The sequence below is a fragment of the Astatotilapia calliptera genome, chromosome 3, assembly GCF_900246225.1.
Source record: "Astatotilapia calliptera chromosome 3, fAstCal1.2, whole genome shotgun sequence".
NCBI classification, from domain to species: domain Eukaryota; kingdom Metazoa; phylum Chordata; class Actinopteri; order Cichliformes; family Cichlidae; genus Astatotilapia; species Astatotilapia calliptera.
In genome coordinates this window covers 44047868-44072164 of record NC_039304.1, presented here as the reverse complement: position 1 = coordinate 44072164, position 24297 = coordinate 44047868, and the positions used below count along the sequence as shown (strand labels likewise).

Here is a 24297-nt window from a genome sequence, read left to right as displayed (position 1 = left end):
CATGGAGCAAGAAGTCAGCGCTCTCAGGAGGCCGACAAACCTCACAGAAGAAAGGGAGAGAAAACCTACAGCTGTGATGAGTGTGGGAAGGATTTTACCCGGGCTGGACACTTAAAACGACACCAAATCATCCACAGTGGAGTTAAAGCGTACAGTTGTGACTTGTGTGGAAAGTCTTTTACCCTGGCTCAAACCTTAAAAACACACCAACTCACGCACAGTGGAGTTAAACCTTACAGCTGTGAGTTTTGTGGAAAGTCGTTTACCCTGGCTCAAACCTTAAAAACACACCAACTCACTCACAGTGGAGTTAAACCTTACAGCTGTGAGTTTTGTGGAAAGTCTTTTACCCTTGCTGGAAACTTAAAAACTCACCAACTCATCCACAGTGGATTTAAAGCGTACAACTGTGACTTGTGTGGAAAGTCTTTCACCAAGGCTGGAGACTTAAAAAGACATCAAACCATTCACACTGGAGTTAAACCTTACAGCTGTGGGTTGTGTGGAAAGTCTTTTACCCTGGCTAAAACCTTAAAAACACACCAACTCATCCACAATGGAGTTAAACCTTACAGCTGTGAGTTTTGTGGAAAGTCTTTTACCCTGGCTAAAACCTTAAAAACACACCAACTCATCCACAGTGGAGTTAAACCTTACAGCTGTGGGTTTTGTGGAAAGTCTTTTACCCGGGCTGATAGCCTAAAAACACACCAAGTCATCCACAGTGCAGTTAAAGCACACAGCTGTGAGTCATGTGGTAAGGCTTTTGCTCAAAATAGCAGTTTACAGAGGCATCTAGTTACCCACTCTGGAATTAAGGCGTACAATTGTGACTTGTGTGGAAAGTCTTTTACCCTGGCTGGAGACTTAAAAAAACACCAACTCATCCACAGTGGAGTTAAACCTTACAGCTGTTACTTGTGTGGAAAGTCTTTTACCCTGGCTGGACACTTAAAAACTCACCAACTCATCCACAGTGGAGTTAAAGCGTACAGTTGTGACTTGTGTGGAAAGTCTTTTACCCTGGCTCATAGCCTAAAAACACACCAAGTCATCCACAGTGGAGTTAAACCTTACAGCTGTGAGTTGTGTGGAAAGTCTTTTACCCAGGCTGGAGACTTAAAAAGACACCAAATCATCCACAGTGGATTTAAACCTTATAGCTGTGACTTGTGTGGAAAGTCTTTTACCCAGGCTGGAGACTTAAAAAGACACCAAATCATTCACAGTGGAGTTAAACCTTACAGCTGTGAGTTTTGTGGAAAGTCTTTTACCAAGGCTGGAAACTTAAAAAGACACCAAATCATTCACAGTGGAGTTAAACCTTACAGCTGTGAGTTGTGTGGAAAGTCTTTTACCCAGACTCAAAGCCTAAAAACACACCAACTCATCCACAGTGGAGTTAAACCTTACAGCTGCGAGTTATGTGGAAAGTCTTTTACCCAGGCTGGAGACTTAAAAAGACACCAAATCATCCACAGTGGAGTTAAACCTTACAGCTGTGACTTGTGTGGAAAGTCTTTCACCCAGGCAGGAGACTTAAAAAGACACCAAATCATTCACAGTGGAGTTAAACCTTACAGCTGTGAGTTGTGTGGAAAGTCTTTTACCAAGGCTGGAGACTTAAAAAGACACCACACCATTCACAGTGGAGTTAAAACTTACAGCTGTGACTTGTGTGGAAAGTCTTTTACCCAGGCTCAAACCTTAAAAACACACAAACTCATCCACAGTGGAGTTAAACCTTACAGCTGTGAGTTTTGTGGAAAGTCTTTTACCCTGGCTGGAGGCCTAAAAAAACACCAACTAATCCACAGTGGATTTAAAGCACACAGTTTTGAGTTGTGTGGTAAGGCTTTTGCTCAAAATGGCGACTTACAGAGGCATCTAGTTACCCACTCTGGAATTAAGGCGTACAGCTGCGACTTTTGTGGAAAAAGTTTCAGTGACAAACAGTACCGAAATAATCACCTACGGATTCACACTGGAAATGATGTTTCCTGCTGTGATCAGTGTGGGAAACTGTTTGCAACCGATGCACAATTACGACGACACATGTTTAGCCACACTGAGGAGAGACCTTATAAATGTGACCTGTGTGAGAAGACTTTTAAAGCTCCACATCAGCTGAAAAAACACCAACAGATCCACACAAGAAAGTAACTCTACAAGTGCAGTTACTGTGAGGTATGTATTTAGTTTTTTATCTTGTAATTTTAACCTGATTGTTTGGAACAAGTCTGATCAGTAAACTTATGGAGTTATACTGAATGAACTGTTTTGAAAAATGAAGACTCATTTTCAATCAGTAAGCTGAGTGTTGTAATTAGAGCTGGGCGATAGAACGATAACGATATGTATCGCGATATAACTTTTACTCGATAGAGAAATTAAGCTATCGCGATAGACCTCGCCGCTCTCGTCCTCTTAAAAAAAAAAAAAAAAGGTCAGCCAATCTAAATTAAGTAGCGCAGAGCCGAACCAATCACAGCCGCAGCGTCACGTCGCGTGACTTTTTACGTACAGCACAAGTGCCAAGCCGCACGTGGGTTTGTTTGGGAAGCAGCCAGCGGAGGAAATGAGTGTGCCGACTAGAAAAATCAACCGAGCGTGACCGAAGAGAAAACAGATGATGGTTCCAATGCCGGAGAGATTGTCGAACGGAAGAGCCATAGAAGTTCCGTAGTGTGAAGGTATTTCGGCTATTTCAAGTCTGACAAAAAACAGAGTAGCATGCACTGTAAATTGTGCCGAAAGCAAGTCTGGAAATACAATAAACTGGTGCATGCGTCACACTGTGCGCCACGTTATTGTTTCGGTGAAATGAATTTCTACAAGACTGTTTCTGTTAATTGTACTCTCTGCAGTGTTTAAATGCTTACATATATACACACAGTTACTGTCAGTCCACACATACGACTCGGTTCTGCTTCTATGCCCCAGCTTTGTTTACTTTTTCCCACCGAGGCTTCTAGACTTCTGATTGGCCAACATTTCTGCACGGTTAGGAATCTAGCTCCACCTGCTGCTTTGGCATGTTCATAGCAGCGTTTTCCTTCATTTCTGCCTTTATGTGTGGACGGGATTATTTTTTAAAACGGAAACGGAAAATCTCCGTTTTCAAAAATACCCGTGTACGTGTGGACGTAGCCTCAGTCTCTGACTGGAAGCGCTAATTCGTCATTCGGCTTTTGTCAGACTAAAGTAACTGTTAAAACTGTTTGAAAAGCTCAGCTATACAACAATGAGAGATTGAGAATTTCCTTTTAGTTCTCAGTTTATTTGATATTGACAAAAGTTAATTAGTTTTGTCTGTTCTTCTGTAAAACAAACTAAGATTTATTTTTAGAATTAATATTTTGTTTCTAAGTGGAATTGACAATTTAGTAGTCTGTTTCGTTTGTTCTGTTTTGAAACTTAAACGCTTTAGCGGCTGCCTTTTGTGTAGTTTGCAATATTTGCCTTTATTTATCTGAAAAAGTCTCATGTTCCTTAAGTACATCTACCCTGTTGAACTTATTATGGGAAATAAATATTTAAATAAAAACAAGCTGCTGATTATTTCACATTTTACTTGTGAGCAACAGCACATTTAAATCTTACAAATATAGTTATTTGGCTTATATAGTGATAGATATCGTTATCGCCTGAAATGAAAAAAACATATCGTGATATGAAAAAATCTCATATCGCCCAGCTCTAGTTGTAATGTAATATTAGATTATTCTGTTATTATATGTTACCTTATATATGTAATCAAAGTAGTTGAATTAGAATACTGCTGTAGATCACATTATACCCTTTAATATAGAGTGTGTGAGCTGTATGTAGTTTAGTTCTCATTATACTTTTGAGTTAACAGAACATATTCACATATTAGTTCATTAGATAAATGTGCATCACTCTGTATCCTTGATCTGCTGGGAATGTGTTACACTGTTTTCTTGACATGCTTAATTGTTGAATCATGAAGAGAAGGTTGTAAGCAGGAGACTCTGTGTCTAAAGACAGGGGAGATAGACAGACCACATTCCACACCCCCACCTTACAGAAAGCAGAGAAACAACTGCCGAGGTCATAACTTAGGCGCTGTAACAGAGAAAAAATGTGATGTTTTGGCTTTTACGACTAGCTGGGGGCCACTAGAGACTATAAAAAGCTGAGCAACCCGTCACCATTTTGAGACATGTGCCTGACCCTCTGGTAGCATCTCTCCCGTCCGGACGTTGTAATGCTCTGACTGTTGAATTGTATGGAAATAAATGATTGTTGATTGAGCATTTATACACCGAGTATTGTCCCTCCTTCAGCCCAAAGATTCAAAGAATTGGGAGAATTCAACAGTAAACATTAAAATATAATTGGACGTTGGCAGAGATGCTCTTTATTTCAGGCAACGTTCAGGATAAAATTGTTGAAGGATTTCCCCGACTTACAACGTCTTTGTTTAGAAGTGGAGCGACGCACATGGATCCATTTCTCAACCCTGTCGTCACTGTGGTGGTGGGAAAGAGTTTCTCTGTGATCTTTGTGGAAAAACTTCCAATCATCAACGGGACCTAAATCCACATCAACGTAGCCACACTGGAGACAAAGTGAACTACTGCAAAGAATGTGGGAGAGGCTTCCACACACCAAGTACATTAAAAATACATGAACTCTTCCACAGTGTGGTCAAAAAGCACATCTGTGACCAGTGTGGGTCATCCTTCACCACTGGAAAAAAGTTCAATGAAAAAGCATAAGGGAATCCACACGGGAGAGACACCATACAAGTGCAGACACTGTGACAAAAGCTGGTCACAATCAGGTCATAGTAGAGCTGGGCGATAGAACGATAACAATATGTATCGCGATATAACTTTTACTCGATAGAGAAATTAAACTATCGCGATAGACCTCGCCGCTCTTGTCCTCTTAAAAAAAAAAAAAAAAAAAAGGTCAGCCAATCCAAATTAAGTAGCGCAGAGCCGAACCAATCACAGCCGCAGCGTCACGTCGCGTGACTTTTTACGTACAGCACAAGTGCCAAGCCAAGCGGGTAATGGAGGAAATGAGTGTGCCAACTAGAAAAATCAACCGAGCGTGACCGAAGGTTACCGAAGAGAAAACAGATGATGGTTCCAATGCCGGAGAGATTGTCGAACGGAAGAGCCATAGAAGTTCCGTAGTATGAAGGTATTTCGGCTATTTCAAGTCTGACAAAAAACAGAGTAGCGTGCACTGTAAATTGTGCCGAAAGCAAGTCTGGAAATACAATAAACTGGTGCATGCGTCACACTGTGCGCCACGTTATTGTTTCGGTGAAATGAATTTCTACCAAATTTGTGTAAAGTTGCAAATAGAAATTTCCAGTTAACTCTGTCAAATGCTTTTTCTGCGTCTAAAGAGAATATTGTAGTTTCTAGGTTTTTACTGTATGAGTAGTCTATCAAATTAAGTAATCTACGTGTATTTGTTGATGAGTGCCTACCTTTTATGAAACCAGTTTGGTCAGGATGAATTAAGAGGGGGGTTATTTTCTCCAGTCTCTTTGAGAGAGCTTTGCAGATTATTTTAAGGTCTACATTTATAAGGGATATTGGACGATAGCTTGAGGGATATACAGGGTCTTTGCCTGGTTTTAGCAGGAGATTAATGTTTGCAGAATTCATATTTGATGGAAGTCTGCCCTTTTCTTTAATTTCCAACAACGTTCTGTAGAAAACTGGTGCTAGAATCGACCAGAATTCTTTGTAGAATTCTGCAGGAAAGCCATCTGGACCTGGAGCCTTATTATTGTGCATACTTATCAGGGCTTCCTGGAGTTTACCTGGTGTCAGTGGTGAATCCAGTGCCATTGCTTGAGTGTCCAATAATTTTGGAAGAGTTATGTTGTCCAAAAACTGATCAATTTCTTTTTTAGATGGGTTTATTTGTGGTGAATACAACGTTTTATAGAAATCCCTGAAAATGTTGTTTTGGATCCTCTTTCATAAACTGGTTAAAAATATTATATAATTCCCCAACAGCTTGTGTTAGAACAAATGACCAGACATCCTCCAGCTTCTGTCTCTTGAGGGGCACCAGGCAGGGATGCCCACTCTCCCCTTCACTATTTGCAATTTTTATTGAACCACTAGCAGCAGCAATTAGACAGAATTCAGTAATTAAGGGCATAAAATGCAAGAACGTGGAACATAAAATCAGCCTTTATGCGGATGATGTGTTACTCTTTCTCCAAAATTCACAAACCAATATCTCTGGGGTGATTGAATTGATAAACTCTTTTGCAAGAATATCCGATTACTCAATTAACTGGTCAAAATCTACAGTCCTACCGATTAATTGCTCCTTCCATAATTCCTCTTCTACACCACTGCAATCGGGAAATATAAAATATTTAGGTATAAATGTTTCTCCCAAGCTTGCAGATCTAACTAAATTAAACCATATCCCACTTTTAAAGAAGGTAGAAGATGATCTGGCTAGATGGAAATGTCTACCCATATCACTCATGGGAAGGGTTGCCGCTATAAAAATGATGGTCTTACCAAAAATAAATTATTTATTCTCAATGATCCCAACTAAACCGCCACAAGATTGGTTCAGATCTCTAGATTCATGTATGTCCAAATTCCTTTGGAAAAATAAACCCCCACGTATAAGCTTAAAAACACTACAAAAGACCAAGGATAAAGGAGGACTAGAACTGCCTAACTTTCAGCACTACTTCTTAGCCAACAGTCTTCAGTTTATCTCAGGATGGCTAAAACACACCCTCTTAGATGAACCTTGGCTAGATGTAGAACAAGCACTCTGCAATAATCTAGAGATCTCAGACCTACCATTTATCAGCTCAAACATCCAACGACATGAATGCTTTAAAAGCATCAACATCAGCTCTTCTCTGACAGCATGGTGGGAGTTTCTAAAATTGACGGCGTCTTCATTAATCCCATGCAAACGTACACCTATCTGGAACAACCCTGACATATTACAAAACAATAATATGATAAACTTTTCAGATTGGAGTTATAAAGGAATCAAATATTTAGAACATATACTAGAGGGAACAGAATTTATTTCATTTGACGGACTAGTTACACAATATGGGATCAACAAGAAAAGATTTTTAGAATATCAACAAATTAAATCCATAGTAAAAAAGAAATTTAAACCGGGTCAAGTTGAACTACAAACACCACCAAGTGTGGTTCAATTTCTTACTCTTAAACCCCCCAAATTACTATCCAAAATATACAGAATGCTTTCTAAAACAGATGAATCAATATCACTTCCTATTGCAAAATGGGAAGCGGATTTATCAGTTAACTTAGACCTAAACTTCTGGTCTCAGATTTGCTTAAAAACCTTTCATCTAATTAGAAATCCCAGTCTTCAATTAATTCAATACAAAATATTACATAGAGTGCACTATACAGGTCATCGGATGTTCAAGATGGGCTTTACGTCTACCAACAACTGCTCACACTGCCAAACCAATTCACCGGACAATTATATCCACGCTCTTTGGTTCTGTCCACCAGTTCAGAAGTTTTGGCGCGAGATATGTGAAGACTTATCGAAGTGTCTGAAATGTAACATTCCAACTTCCCCCTTAGTGTGTTTGTTGGGCAGCTTAGATAATGTCACTTCAGAAAAGAATATCGCCCATATGGTTTTCACTGCCCTATGCATAGCCAAGAAAACAGTCCTCATGAACTGGAAAAATAAAAATAATCTTAATTCTAACCAATATAGAAATTATCTATTAGATTACATTAGTCTTGATACAGCCTCTGCCACCACATCAGATCAATTGCTCTGGGCTCCTTTGATCAGCTCCATCACCTAGTGGGGGTGGGGGGTCATAGTTTGGTCCCGCCTTCACTGTTGTGATTGGTGTGGGGGTAGGGACAGGCTTAGGGCGTTGGGGGGTTCCCCGGAGGCATCTTCCTTGGGGGCTCAACCCGGGGTAGCAGTCATGTCCGGTTAGGGGCTCTGTTGGCTCTCCGGTGACTGTTTCCTCGCGGCTGCGTGCAGCGGGGCTAGGGGAGGGTCTGTGCTGACGGACGTGGGTTACTGACCTGGTAGCCTGGCTGCCCCTGGGTGGGTCCGGGATGGGCGTGAGGTTCTGGGGGCGCTCCGTCTCTGGGCTGGGACCCGGACCGGGCCTCGGGGGCTTGGGTCCTGGTTGGTGTGTTGCCGGGGTTGTGGGCGGGTGGGTGAATGGGGGCCCAGCCCTGGAGCAGGGTGCCGCCGGTGCGTCGAGCCACCTGGGGGGCTCTTCAACTGGTGGGGGAGATTGTCACATCTTGCAGGAGCTTTCCTCTCCTCAGGAGCTGCCTCTGCAGGAGGGGGAGATACAGGAGAGGTGGAGGAAGATCTCAGCCTGGGTGTTTATTGTCTTATGTAGTCTGGAAGATGAGTGGATGGTGGGGTGGGTGCAGTTTTCTCTGTGGTGGGGTTGGGTGGACTGTCCCGGGCTCTGTGGGGCCGGGCGGCGCTGCTGCACTGGGCCCGGTCTGGATGGGCCTGGGCCCCCTTTCCCTGGCGGGTCGCGGAGTATGGGGGTGCCTACTGGGGTCAGCGGGGGAGCTGGCCCCAGGGAGGGGTCACTTGCCCCTCCCTTCCTTCCCTCCCCATCTCCAGCTGCCTCCCTCTTCCCGCTCCACCACAACCACCCACACATGCAGGGCCTTGGAGTAGGGGTATGTCACCAGGGTGCAGAGGAGGCTACCCCCCCCCCCCTCTGTTCCCTTCTGGCTGCCTCTGCCTCAATTTTATCCCACAACTTAGACATTCACATTACTCACACTCTCATTACACATACATATAGGATCTTGGGGGTGGGCACGATACACGGAGTCCAAAGTACCATCAGGGTGTACACCCCACCCCTGGCATCGTTGCCCACCTCTCAATTTTAAATACACGTAGACATTGAGGGCTAGCAGGAGGGACCATGCGCTTACCTGCTGCTCTCTGGCAGGTAGCTCCAAGCCCTCCTGGGTTTTAAATGCACCTTAGAACACACATGCATCAACATTACAATGAGCGGGTGGAGGGAGGTTCGGAGTCTTCTCTCACCCCCGTTCTCTGCAACCTGCTGGAGCAGGGGGGCTAGGACTAGGAGGAGGAGTTGGCCGTCCGACTGCGGTCTGGAGTGTGGAGCCTTCCTGCTGCTGCGGAGTCGGGGCGGTCTGCCTCCCCCCACCGCAGGGAAAAGGGAAACACCACCTGGGTCTGGGTGCAGTTCCCCCCTCCAGGGGCGGGGGCACCTAGACCCGGTTTGTAGAGTACGCTTGGGGAGTGTGATCATGTGTACAACGTCTCTTTATGTCTGTCTCCACGTTGGTTGAGTGTGGAGTAAGTGCATATGAGAGCATGAGGGTGGGAATGGATGTTTGTATCTGTGTGTGCCTGTATGTCTGTGTCTATATGTCAGGTTGGGTGTCAGGCGCCACCTCTCTGGGGACATCTCAGGCCCTCCAAGGTTTGGAGGCCTATCTCCCCCTACCACCACTTCCCCTGCCAGTGGCGGACCCCCTCAGACATCGGTGCGTTGGTGGTTCTTTGTGTCCGGGGATGGGCGTCCGGGTACACACCGGCTCACTCCTTGGCGGCCGCTTATCGGGGCCTGGAGCCTGGGGCTCGCTCGGGCCACTTCGGAGGTGGGGTGCCCCCGGCCTCTCGGCCTGGGGCTCGGTCACTCAGGCGCAGCTGGCTGCCGGCGGAGCTCACGGGCGCGTCACTGCAACTCCCCCTGGCTTCTGCTCCGCGGCTGCTGAGTGAGCCCTCATCTGGGACTCTCCTCAGCTCTTTCCGGGACAGTGGCGCAGCTGCCCCTCTGTTGGTCTTCCTTGGTCTCTTGTGTTCTGGGGGCCTCTGGATGTCTGGAGTTTTGATCTCCTCCACACCTGCTTCACGCCCTGGAGAACGGGGCTGTGGCCCCCCCACACCCTCTAGCAGATTATTACATGAAGGAACCTTTTAAAAAACAAAAAACAAGTGCGTCCATGCTCACAGGTATACACACGGGTGATCACACCCACAAACTACACCCTTTTTGGCTCCTACCTCAAAGCACACTGTGTTCTGTTGATCTTATGTGCTGCACAATAATGTTTAACATTTAGTATTTACTGTCATATTCCCATATATCATTGTGATGTTGTTTATTCTATTACTCTTGTTCTCTTCTGCTTGCTTTCTTTTTTTCTTTCTCAGCAGGTGATCCAGGTGATTGATATATGCATTTTTTTTCTCTGCCCGTTCTGTTGGTTTTTGTCTTTTGCCCTTCTCCCCCGTCCCTCTTCTCAGCTGTTTCTCTTTCCCTCTTTCTTTCTCCCCTTCTTTCCCCCAGTCAAGTCTGTCCCGTATTCAGTAAGTGAAAATAAAATAAACAATAAAAGGTGAATCAAATGGACCATTACGGCAAGGCTGGGATGGTCAGTTTGGTAAAGTAAATCCGTTGGGCATCTTTCTTTGCCTTTAGACAACAATTCTGATGGCAAAAGAGCCAAACGGGACAGGCCAAAAAAAAAAAAAAGAAGAAAAAAAAGAAATGAATTTCTACAATACTGTTAATTCTACTCTCTGCAGTGTTTAATTGCTTGCACACAGTTACTGTCCGTCCACACATACGACTCGGTTCTGCTTCTATGCCCCAGCTTTGTTTACTTTTTCCCACCGAGGCTTCTAGACTTCTGATTGGCCAACATTTCTGCACGGTTAGGAATCTAGCTCCACCTGCTGCTTTGACATGTTCATAGCAGCGTTTTCCTTCATTTCTGCCTTTATGAGTGGATGGGATTATTTTTTAAACCGAAAACGGAAAATCTCAGTTTTCAAAAATACCCGTGTACGTGTGGACGTAGCCTCAGTCTCTGACTTGAAGCACTAATTCGTCATTCGGCTTTTGTCATACTAAAGTAACTGTTAAAACTGTTTGAAAAGCTCAGCTATACAACAAGGAGAGATTGAGAATTTCCTTTTAGTTCTCAGTTTATTTGATATTGACAAAAGTTAGTCAGTTTTGTCTGTTCTTCTGTAAAAGAAACTATTTTTAGAATTAATATTTTGTTTCTAAGTGGAATTGACAGTTTAGTAGTCTGTTTTGTTTGTTCTATTTTGAAACTTAAACGCTTTAGCGGCTGCCTTTTGTGTAGTTTGCAATATTTGCCTTTATTTATCTGAAAAAGTCTCATGTTCCTTAAGTACATCTACCCTGTTGAACTTATTATGGGAAATAAATATTTAAATAAAAACAAGCTGCTGATTATTTCACATTTTACTTGTGAGCAACGGCACATTTAAATCTTACAAATATAGTTATTTGGCTTATATCGTGATAGATATCGTTATCGCCTGAAATGAAAAAAACATATCGTGATATGAAAAAATCTTATATCGCCCAGCTCTAGGTGATAGTAACAAACTTGAACGTACACACATGGAAGTGAACTTCAGCTGTGACCAGTGTGACAAGAGCTTCAGGAATCTCAGTTCATACTCCAAACACAAACGATCCCAAGCTGTAAATAAACTGTTTCACTGTTACCAATGTGCAAAGACATTCACTTCATTATCTGCTCTGTGCAAACATCAGTCTGATCATGCAGGACTGAAATCACTGGATGTTAATAGGAAAATTGTGCTTACTAGTCAGTATAATCTTTCAATGATATAAGTTTGCATATGGTAGAATGCTGCATGTAATCATTTTTGTGTAGAAGTATATAGTTGGTGGCATATTGAAAGAATGTCTCATCCTAGGAGGTCTGTAACATTCTAGGGTGTTCACCCCCACCTCCTAGGAGCACGAGAGCGGTCGTACCTTGTCTTATTGTTTTACGGTAGGATTAACGTTGCTATGTCAGTTTTAATTTAAGTGCTTTTTTACATATAGATGAACTGTTGGATTTTCCAGACCAGCAGGTTAAGGGAAGTAGTTTATGGGGCCACACTCTGACGACCACACACACACACACACACACACACACACACACACACACACACACACACACACACACACACACACACACACACACACACACACACACACACCTCCACATTCCAATGTAAGGAACAAACGCTCCCTGAAGTATAAATAAAGACCAGGGCAGTTTCTCAGTGCGAGCCTCAGTGCTGGAAGCTGCCCTTGCTAGCAAGAAGTTCTGTGTGTTTCTCTTCTCTGAGTCTTTACTGAAGAAGTGTTTTAGAGTATATTTCTTAACACTGGATCACAATGAATCTGAAGAGAGAGAAAGATCCTCTTCTGGTTTCAGGCTCAGACTTAAAAACCTTGAGATCAGGCTCCACAGAGTTCAGATGGAATCTCCTGTAAAGAGTGTCAGCTGATGTCACACTTGGATCTGATGAGGTACTCTGATTTCTGGACCTGCAGTGAATAATCCTGAATGTTACATTTAGGAAGCTGCATGTATCAAGTTTATATCAAGTTTATTATTTTTCCTTTTAGAGATTTTAATTCTCTAAAATGTTATCCCTGTTACATTATAGTCTTTGTTTCCTTAGGACACAGTAGTGTTTAGTAGTTGTATTCATTTTATGTGTTACCTAAGTTAAATTTCAATCCTTCATTCATATTTAATCTTTTGCTGAGGTAAAATCTTCTCTTAAATCATTTTCTCCCAAAGCTGCAAATATTTTCACAGCAGTTGCTCTTAAAACTTCCAAAATGAACTAAATCTGTCCACCAGCTTTGAAACAACACCTACTATGACTTTATGTCCAGAAAAAAGAAACTCAAGCTAACCTGGTTTTGGGCTGTACTTCCATGTAATGCCAGTTTGTACCAAAAGATGAAGCAGTGAGTCAGTGTAACATTTATTTAATTAGGCAAAGACCACATTCATATTCACAGTGGCAGCAAAGAATTGTTGAAAGTTAAAAACAGCAGCACACATCAGGGCCATTTTAAAGATCACAGGTGACTACTTTTACTGGCAGCCACTCTCAGAAAAATTTGGGTTCTTAAATGGTTCTTCTGATGTCTCTATGGTTCTTTAAAGAACCATCATACGTCAAAGAACCTTTTTATTTTGAAGATGGTTCTTTAGCTATTACAAATGGTTCTTTAAAGAACAAAAGGTTCTTCATCCTTAGCTATCTGAGTTTGTTGGTGTAAAATGGCATAAATAATATTCACTTTAATGAGGGAGTGAATTAAACTGTGTGTTTTGTTTGTGTGCAGGGGGGGGGAGGGGCAGATGGTGGAATACTGAATATTCAAATTAAAGTTAGAAACACTTGCTTAAAAATATTCTGGTGGCAGGGGTGGGGGCCAAAGCCTAAAGACCCCCAACACCCACCCTGCAAACCCACTGATCACAAATAATGTGGTAACAGAATATAGAATTTATTATTAAGCCGTTTATGAATATGGTGAATTTATAAATTAACAATCCATTCGGGGGATATTAGACAGATTCAGATACTGATCTATATCAGATCTCTCTCTCGCGCGCGCTCTCTCTCTCTCGCTCTCTCTCTCTCTCTCTCTACATATATATATATATATATATATATATATATATATATATATATATATATATATATATGTATGTATATATATATATATATGTATGTATATATATATATATATATATATACATACATATATATATATATATATATACATACATATATATATATATATATACATACATATATATATATATATATATATATACATACATATATATATATATATATATATATATATACATATATATATATATATATATACATATATATATATATATATACATACATATATATATATATATATATATATATATATACACACATATATATATACACACATTCTGGGAAGAAAGGATTCTGGGAAGTAGCTAGCCGGTCGTCACGGCAAAGCTACGAGAGCGTCTCTCAGCATGGGCCCGAAAAAAGTTCTGTCAGCCGAGGAAGGAGACGATATTAAGAAGTCGCTGGAGTTTATGACAGAGGAGATTTCTACTGTCAAACTGCAGCAGAAAGCCATCCTGGACCTGGTCGAGGAAGTTAAGGCTCTCCGCATCCAGAACGCCGAGAAGGATCGGCGGCTGGCGTACCTGGAGAACAGAGTGGCGGATTTGGAGCAGTACACCCGGATGAACGATGTTATCATCACGGGGCTTCGCATCAAACCCCGGTCATACGCCCGGGCGGTCGCCACTGATAATGTAGGAGGGCCAGGAGAGGAAGATGTCAACTCCACGGAGCATCAAGTGGTTACCTTTCTACGGTCCAAAGGTGTGGAAGTGGATTATAACAACATTGAGGCTTGCCACCCTCTACCCCGAAAAAATGACAGTAACAAACCAGCCATCATTGTGAGATTTGCAAACAGAAAACAGAAAACAGCACTGTTAAAACAAGGAAGGAAACTGAAAGGATCCGATGTCTTCATGAACGAACATCTGATAAAAAGAAATGCGGACATTGCCAGGAAAGCACGTTACTTGAAGAAACAGGGAAAAATTCAAAATACATGGACCACCAACTGCAAAGTATTCATTAAACTCAATGGAACACCGGAACAAGCCAAAGTGTTGGTCATCAGAAATATGGAAGAGCTGGACAAATACTGAGGTCAACTTACTCTGGAGGTATGAATACACATGTGACGTGACACACAACACAACACATGGCACAGTCCAAAAGAGCTTCATCTGCATCCGGCAACAATATCAACATGACTCATTGGAATTCTCTTTATGATAATCTGGAACTGAGAACATTTCGATACACAGACCATAATGTTCTAGACTTAGAAAAGGATATAGACCCGGAAAATAATTTCTTCTACAACATCAGCTGTAACTGCTGCTACTTCACTGATGAACAGTTTAAGCACACCATCAACACGGAAAATAAATGATCAATAATCCATTTTAATAGCAGAAGTCTGTATGCCAACTTCAACAATATAAAGGAATATCTAAATGAGTTGACAAATCCATTTGGAATTATTGCCATTTCTGAAACATGGATCAATGCGGAGAAAGGAATGGACTTTGGACTGGAGGGATATGAAGTGAATTTTGTAAATAGAAGGAACAAGAGTGGAGGGGGAGTAGCTGTGTATGTGGATAAAAACCTAAACTACAAGGTGGTAGAAAGTATGACAACTGTAATTGATAATTTACTAGAATGTATAACAATTGAAATTTATAAGGAAAAAGAAAAAAATGTAATAATTAGCTGTATATATAGAACACCTGGCTCTAGTATTCAAGTATTTAATGACTTCATAGAGGAAATAGTCTCTAAAACAAATCAAAAAGTTATGTTTATCTGTGGTGATTTTAATATTGACCTGTTGAATCCAAAAAAGCATAAAATGACCGACGAATTCCTAAACACTATGTACAGTTTGAGTTTACATCCTAAAATAACCAGGCCTAGCAGAATTACACCACATTGTGCCACCTTACTTGACAATATTTTCACTAACAATATGGAAAACAACATTGTGAGCGGAATATTAATTAATGACATCAGTGATCACCTACCAGTTTTTGCAGTTTATGACACTAATTATAAGAAAAATCAGCATGAAGAACAACTGAGATACAGACGGGACAAGGTGTACAAAGAAGCTGATATTGATATTGCATATGGAATATTTTTAAGAATATTCATGGAGTTGTACGATAAAAACTGTCCAACAATAAAATACAACAGAAAGCACAAATATTCAGATAGACCATGGCTCACTAAGGGTTTACAAAATGCATGTAAAAAGAAAAATACACTCTATAGGGAATACCTAAAACAAAGAACAAAAGAAGCTGAAAATAAATATAAAAAATACAAAAATAAGTTGACCAATATTATACGTGTATGTAGAAAGGAGTATTATCGTAAAATATTGAACAACAATAAACATAATATGAAAGGAATATGGGATGTTTTAAACGGTATCATTAAAAATAATTCTGGACAACAAAGTTATCCACAATACTTTATCGATAATGGCAATATTATGGAAAACACTGCTGATAAGGTCAACAGCTTTAATCATTATTTTGTAAATATTGGACCAAAACTGGCAGAACAAATTCCTGAGTCACTGCCATCAGTAGAATGTAGTGAAAACCTGATTGATAGGAACCCTAACTCAATGTTCTTCACATCAGTGGAGGAAAAAGAAATAATTGACATTGTACACATGTGTAAATATAAAACATCCACTGATTGTAATGATATTGACATGAAAATCGTCAAGAAGGTGATTGAAGGAATTGTAGGACCTCTAACATATATTTGCAACTTATCATTTCAGACGGGAAAAGTGCCAAACAAAATGAAAATAGCTAAAGTTGTGCCGCTGTATAAAACCGGGGATAGACGCCACTTCACAAATTACAGGCCTGTTTCTTTACTACCACAATTCTCCAAAATCCTAGAAAACCTGTTTAATAAACGATTAGACAAATTCTTAGATAAATATAAATTACTCTCTGACAGTCAATATGGATTCAGATCAAAAAGATCAACATCTCTGGCATTAATCGAATCAATTGAGGAGATTACGAATGCTATAGATCAGAAACAGTATGCAGCTGGAGTATTTCTGGATCTCAAGAAAGCATTCGACACAATCAATCATGACATATTAATTAATAAACTGGAACGGTATGGGATTAGGGGGGTTGTACTGCAATGGGTGAAAAATTATTTAAGTGACCGGAAACAATTTGTGAAGCTGGGTGTCCATTCCTCATCATGCTTGGACATTGCTTGTGGTGTTCCACAAGGCTCTGTACTGGGTCCAAAATTATTTATTATTTATATAAATGATATTTGTAAGGCATCTGATATATTAAAATTAGTATTATTTGCAGATGACACAAATATTTTCTGTTCTGGGGGGAATCTAAAGGAGCTGCTGGATACAATTACTTCAGAAATGTGCAAAATTAAAAAATGGTTTAACAGGAACAAACTATCGCTAAATCTAAGTAAAACTAAAATTATCTTATTTGGGAATTCCCTTAGAAATGCACAAGTGCAGATTCATGTAGATGGTGTGGAAATTGAAAGAGTACTTGAACATAAGTTTCTTGGTGTGATTATAGATGATAAATTAAACTGGAAGTCTCATATAAATCATATACATAACAAAATTTCAAGAAGTGTCTCAATCTTGAGTAAAGTAAAACACATTCTGGACCACAAATCACTCCACATTCTCTATTGTTCCCTGATTGCACCGTATTTGAATTACTGTGCAGAGGTTTGGGGCAATACTTACAAATGTTCGCTATCATCAATCTTTATATTACAAAAAAGGGCCATAAGGATAATCCATAAAACTGGTTACAGAGATCATACAAATCCACTATTCTTAAAATCAAAAATTCTAAAATTCACAGATCTGGTTCATTTTCTCACAGCACAAATTATATATAAAGCAATAAATAACCTGCTTCCTGACAATATTCTAAAAATGTTTTCTAAAAGGGAACGGGGATACAATTTGAGGGGGGAATTAAATTTAAAACATCCTCGTATCCGTACAACATTAAAAAGTTTTTGCATCTCTGTGTGTGGAGTGAAGCTGTGGAACAGACTAAGTAAAGATATGAAGCAATGTCCAAGCATGGCGCAGTTTAAAAAGCGGTTTAAGGATATGGTTTTTACAGGGTACAGGGAAAAGGTAGAGATTTGATAGGGTGTTCTTGTCTAATATTTTCATGGGTGTGCGCATGCACGGGTTTGTTGGTATGGGTATATATGTATGTGTATATGTGTGTATATATATGTGTATATATATATATATATATATATATATATATATATATATGTATATATATATATATATATATATATATGTATATGTGTATATATATATATATATGTATATGTATATATATATATATATATGTATATGTATATATATATATATGTATATATATATATATGTATATGTATATATATATATATGTATATATATATATATGTATATGTATATGTATATATATGTATATATATGTATATATATGTATATGTATATATATGTATATATATGTATATATATGTATATGTATATAAATGTGTATATATATGTGTATATATATGTATATGTGTATATATATGTATATGTATATGTATATATATATGTATATATATATATATATATATATAATATATATAAAATTGTAGGTTGTGTATCCTTCAGGTGTTAATGGGGTTATTGAAAATGTGTATATGTGCGTATGTGTGTATATACGTAGGTATGGATAGATAGAAACATATATGTGTATATATTAAAAAAAAAATTACACATAACATATAATGTAATTACAAGGAGGTATTTCTGTAGTCTATTGATACTAGATAGTGGAAAAGGGGTGGGATTAAATAAGCTTATGCTTCTTCCTGCTCCTTTTTGAACATGGACGTTATTTGGAGTTGTGGTTGCTCGTTTTCCTTTTGTTTGCTTTGTTCATTTGTCTCTTTTAATTCTATTTTTTTTTATACTTTTTCAACATGTTCAAAATAAAGATTCAATCAATCAATCAATCAATACTTTGGTGTCACGGTTCGATATTTTTTCGATACAAAAAAATGTTCATGCCTTTTTAATTTGTCATTTATTAAAAGTATAAATATATATTTTAACTCAAAAGTACAGTTTTTAAATTTAACCCTAACCCTTGTGCGCGTTTTTTATTTTGACAGCGAATGCGCACCTGCGGACCACTTATGTGCAGCCCTGGTTATTTAGCTCGTCATATTGCAGCCACAGAAATTATTTTGTCCATGAAACCATAAAGCTGCACTTTCTTTTTGCCTTATAGTCTGATTTGTCATAACTTCTCCGTTTTGTGGTAAGCTTTTCTTTGGCTGTCACTTCTTCACCCTGACCTGTCTTAATTGGCTCAGCAGAACTAAAATATATATCATGCTGCTTTTACACACGCACTCACATAAGCTCAGCGATTCTCTGCGCGATCAACCTCTCACATGTTTAAGCTTGCTGCGGGAGATTTCACTTGTCATGTTTGGATAGTAAGCTAACGATTAATAAGACGATGTCAGAGGAATTGGTGCACAAATTATCATCACTCACAGATCAGTGCTGTCACTCTCTATACACAGTTGCACGATTATAAAGTGAAAGCAAAAAAACAAGCGCAAATTCAAACGCGATTTCAATATGTCACATATTGACAGTGGCTCACCGATGCCAATGACATAATTACCCAGCTACATTTCTGAAAGAATGCAAAAGCATTGACATATATTTTTCCTTCCTACAATAGCCCGACGGGCAGGGTAGCCCATCTGAAAAAATCGCTAGCCCCAGGACGTCGGGCTAGCGATATTGCGAGCCCTGTATCTGATTGAGGAATCACTCATCTTTGGGGAAGAGAGTTTATTACAGAGAAATGTCTCTTTCCAAAATAAAAGCTATACTATCCGCTTCTTCTGGGCTATATTCTCAGCAGCATAAGGAGAATCATGTGCTAACAGCTGTCTAAATGACTCGGCTAAAGTTAGTAGCATGCTTGTTGTTTTTGTCTTTGCACTAGGATGATGTCGGCGTAAATGTGCAGTCATATTCGTTGTGTTCCCACTAGTGCTTTCAGGTTAATCTCGTTGAAATGACCTTAATGCCACAACACGGCAAATCTCCATTAACGAGCTACCGCCGATCGCCCCGTGCATGGGGCTAGACGGCCAACACGTTAACGAGCTAACTGCGCTAACACACTAGTTCCCACCCATGTAATTGAGCATTGCATGGCACATCCAACATACTGTTTTACTTTAGTCCATGACTCGCTTACCTTCAGGGTCATACGTCACATGAAAACCAAAATAATTCCAAACACCACATCTGAATGAAGGTGGGGGAGGTCCATGTTACAAGGAGAGCTTAACTTCTGTCTCGCTAGCTTTCCCAGCGCTCTTCCTTCTGACGATGCTGTCTGTGTTGAGCGCTCAGTGGATCTGCGCTCGACAGTGCAGCCTAGGCGGAGTAGTCGAACGCCGATTCACTGAGCGCTCAACACAGACAGCATCGTCAGAAGGAAAGTTGATCAAATGAATTACAAATGTTGTATTGTTCGATACATATGCGTACCGAACCGAAAGCACTGTATCGAACGGTTCAATATCGATACGAATATCGTTGCACCCCTAATATAAATGTGTATATATATATACATATATATATATATGACAAATTATGCTCCAGTCATTTGATGTTACCAAGATAATGTCCGTTTTTATTATAGTTAAAAAAAAATTATGTACATTTCATTTATTGAACATCATATATTAGGCAAAAAAAGAGGTCATTATACTAACAAGACCAGATAATCCAAAGCATAAAATATTCAATATTTATCTGAAGAAGGCTTAAAAGTTAGAATAAACGGTGGTACAGTGGTTAGCGCTGCTGCCTCACAGCTAGAAAGACTCTGTTCAATTCCCGGGGTCAACATGGTGCCTTTTTGTGTGGAGTTTGCATGTTCTCCCTGTTTCTGTGTGGGTTTCCACCCACAATCCAAACATACATATCTGAATGACGACCCTGCCATGGACTGGCAACCTGTCCAGGGTCTACCCCGCCTAAAAAAAACAGCTGGGATAGGCTCCAGCACTCCTCCGATCCTTATGATGATAAAGCGGCTTGGAAAATGAATGAACAAAAAATAAATAAATAAGTTTTTGATGTCACAGAATAAAACAATGTAATGGCCTTTTGTTTTGTTTTAATAGATCATGGCTCAGCAGTGGACTGTTGGAGAAGTATCTCTTTGGCTTGGGGAAAATGAATTGGCAGATTATCAACAGGTCTTTGTAGGTGAGCATTTCTATGGATGTGCTATATCAGTGTCCACGGTGCTCCACAAGAAAACCAACATATGAAAAACTGCTGAAACATCAACTGATATACCATGAAAGTGAATGTGGATTCTTCATTGTCTGCGGACTAGAAGACTGTCCCAGAAAGTTTTTGTCTGTGAAATCTTTGAAAAATCACATAAGGAAGAAACATAAATATCAGAAACAAGGATTAGAGTCTGCCCCAGACTGTGACCCTGTCATCCAGGAAACTGTTGAATTTCCCCAATCATCTGAACGAACTCTGAGTGAACTTGTAGAGAACTTTACGGAGACTGTGAGAAAACAACTGGCATTGTTTTCCTTGAATCTCCAAGAGAAAAGTATTGTAAATAGAAAAGTTCAAACATTTGTTATTAGTGAAGTAGAGTCAATTTTCAAGTATTTTATTGAAAACTATAGGGAGATATTTTCTAAATGTTTGCAGACTCTTAATTTTGATATATCAAGTTTTCATTATATTGATGACAATAGTTTGGTAGAACATTGCTTCACTGCAGTCAGCAACACATATCAACTAGACAGATACTGTGTTGAGAAATTAAACTTGATTGAACCTGTTGAATGTATCCTGGGGATAGATCCTTTTACTGGGAAACAGGACACTTTTCAGTATATTCCACTTCTAAAAGTCTTAGAATTAATATGTAATGATCCTAACATTTTAAGACAATTTTTTAGGCCAGAGTCCCGTGCTCCTGAAACCTTAACAGATTTTAGTGATGGGAAAATTTACAAAGAAAGTGATTTTTTTTAACACAGACAACCCACATTTGAGAATTCAGTTGTACAGTGATGAATTTGAAGTTGCTAATCCATTAGGATCAAAGAAACGTCTACATAAAGTGTCTGCATTTTATTTTACTTTGGGAAATATTCCACCAAACGACAGATCTGTTTTAAGACATATTCATCTGTTGATACTTGTCAAACATAGATTGGTGAAAACATATGGATTTGAGAAAATATTAGAACCATTAATTTGTGACCTACAGGTTTTGCAAGAACGTGGATTACCATTAAAATTTGAAGACAGACAGTACTGCATCAAAGGTGGTCTGGCCACAATATCTGCAGACAATCTAACCTCTCACACACTTGCAGGTTTTAGCTGCTCATTCAGTAATGGTAGAATATGCAGGTTTTGTATGTGTCATTACAAGGACCTGTCTAGGATCATTAGTGAGGGAGATTGTGTTCTTAGGACAAAGACTGTTCATGCATACCATCTGCAATGTGTTGAAGATGACCCCCACTGTAGGTCAGTGTATGGTGTAACTGGCCCATGTGCCTTCAACAAGCTGTCATATTTTGATACCACAAATGCATTCCCACCTGATGTAATGCATGATTTTCTTGAGGGGGTCGTTCCTCTTGTTTTGAAGTCTGTTTTAAAAGCCTTGCATGAGGACAAAACCGTTACTATCCAAGAGGTGAATGACAGCATAAGGACTTTTAGTTTTGGACAGAATGACTGCACCTCCAAACCTGCTCTAATACCTGAGAAGGTAGCACTGGATGGAAATATCTCTGGAACTGCTGTTGAGAAATGGACATTATTTAGGACTCTGCCTTTCCTCATAGGCTCCAGGATTGAAAAGGGTAACAAGTTTTGGCAGCTTTATCTTTTGGTTCGAGAAATAGGAGAGATTATTCTTGGTCCAACCATCAGCACTGACTGGATTAGTAATCTACATGAACTGATCACTTACTTTTTGACAGATTTCAAGAATCTGTTTCCTGGTGTGTTTACACCCAAGCTGCATTTTCTGCTACATTATCCTCGGCTCATCCTTGATTATGGGTCACTCCGCTCTCATTGGTGCATGAGGTTTGAAGCCAGACATCAATATTTCAAGACAGTAGCAAGAATCACCAATAACTATATTAATATTTGTCAGACTTTGGCAAAGAGGAATCAGCTTCGTCAATGCTGGGAGTAGCAGCCTGAACGGATCATCAGGAGCGATCATACACAAGCAGCCGTTAATAACTTATCACTTCAAGAACTTCCAGTGAACTTGCAGATTTGTTTGCAAAACTTGGAGACAGCCGTTACTGTGGATGAGAAACTCTGGACAAGTAAATGCATCATTTTAAACTCTGTAAAATATGCAGTTGGAGATTTCTTCATTTTGGAACTTGTGCATGCAGAGCAAATTCCACTGTTTGTGAAAATAGTCCTGATTGTGTATATCAGGGCCAACTGGTTTCTTGTTGGAAGACTTTTCACAACACTGGAGTTTATAAGACACCTTCAATCATACCACATCAGAGAGACTGATGATCTGTTGATATTCAAGCCTGGGGATGAGGTAGACTTTCATGCTTTGGACGCATACAGATGTGATGGTCAAGACTTCATTACACTGATCCACCGACCTTTTAAGGCAGTCCATACCAAAGTCAGATAAGATACATCCTAAACCATGACTTTTTAGTTAGTTGTCAACCACTGTTAAAATGATTTTAACCACTTTTTGGCTATTCCACAGGTCTGTCATCATCTATAGTCACTAATGAACTCATAGCTGTTTTTTTTAGTAATGTTTTATTATATTTTTATTCTTTATCTTCGACATGCTCATTTCTGTTTTGATCGTGTCTTATTGTTTTTCTGTGCCACAGACAATGAAATCGATGGATCGACACTTCTGCAGATGACTGAAAGAATGAGTGAGCGTCTTTTTCCAAAAGTGAAAGACCAAGTGAAATTTTTGTCTGCTGTAGAGAAGCTGAAAGAGTGAGTCTTAAGTTGACTGGTTGATTCACTGAATTGTACATTCATACAATCCAGTGTTTCCCCTCCCCTAGGTTTATGGTGTTGGAGGGTGGGGGGCAAGGGGTTGACGCAAGCCCTGCTCTGTTTCTCCAGCGTTGATGTGCATCACACACTCATTTACTTTCAAATTGAAATGTCACAGCCACTCTTACTCTCTGTTATGATTCTGTTTCTGTAGTTCAGCAGCTGTTATTGTACGTTTTAAATATGCGGATATTCCAGATGCAGGACACAAGGACACGCATATTCATGTCTTGTAACAAACTCTAAACATACTTCTTACTTCTTCTTGCAGTGGAAGGCAACACAAAGAAAAGCATACTGTGTCAGCACTCCAACTTATGTTTAACTGCAAAGTGCAGTTTCCTCCAGCTGTGATCACTGCGTTGACCAATAAAGATGCAGCACTAAAGTCACCCACCAAGAACAGACTCAAAAACATGCTTATTCAAGCACTGTTTGACCACTTGAGTAATGAGACAATGTAAGTCTATATATAATTAAGATTTGATTAATTTAAAATACAGTATGTACATCAGAATTTAAGTTCATCATTCAAAATTTGCAGGTATCCCTCTCATGTGCAGTATGTAGAGCGTCTGAGGACTGTCCTTCTGAGTTTTCCATTATTGAAGGAGAGT

The 24297-nt window shown here is 39.6% G+C and overlaps 1 pseudogene; it reads left to right on the top strand.

The window, feature by feature from the left end:
• LOC113010707 (zinc finger protein 227-like) lies at positions 1-24297 on the top strand (annotated as a pseudogene).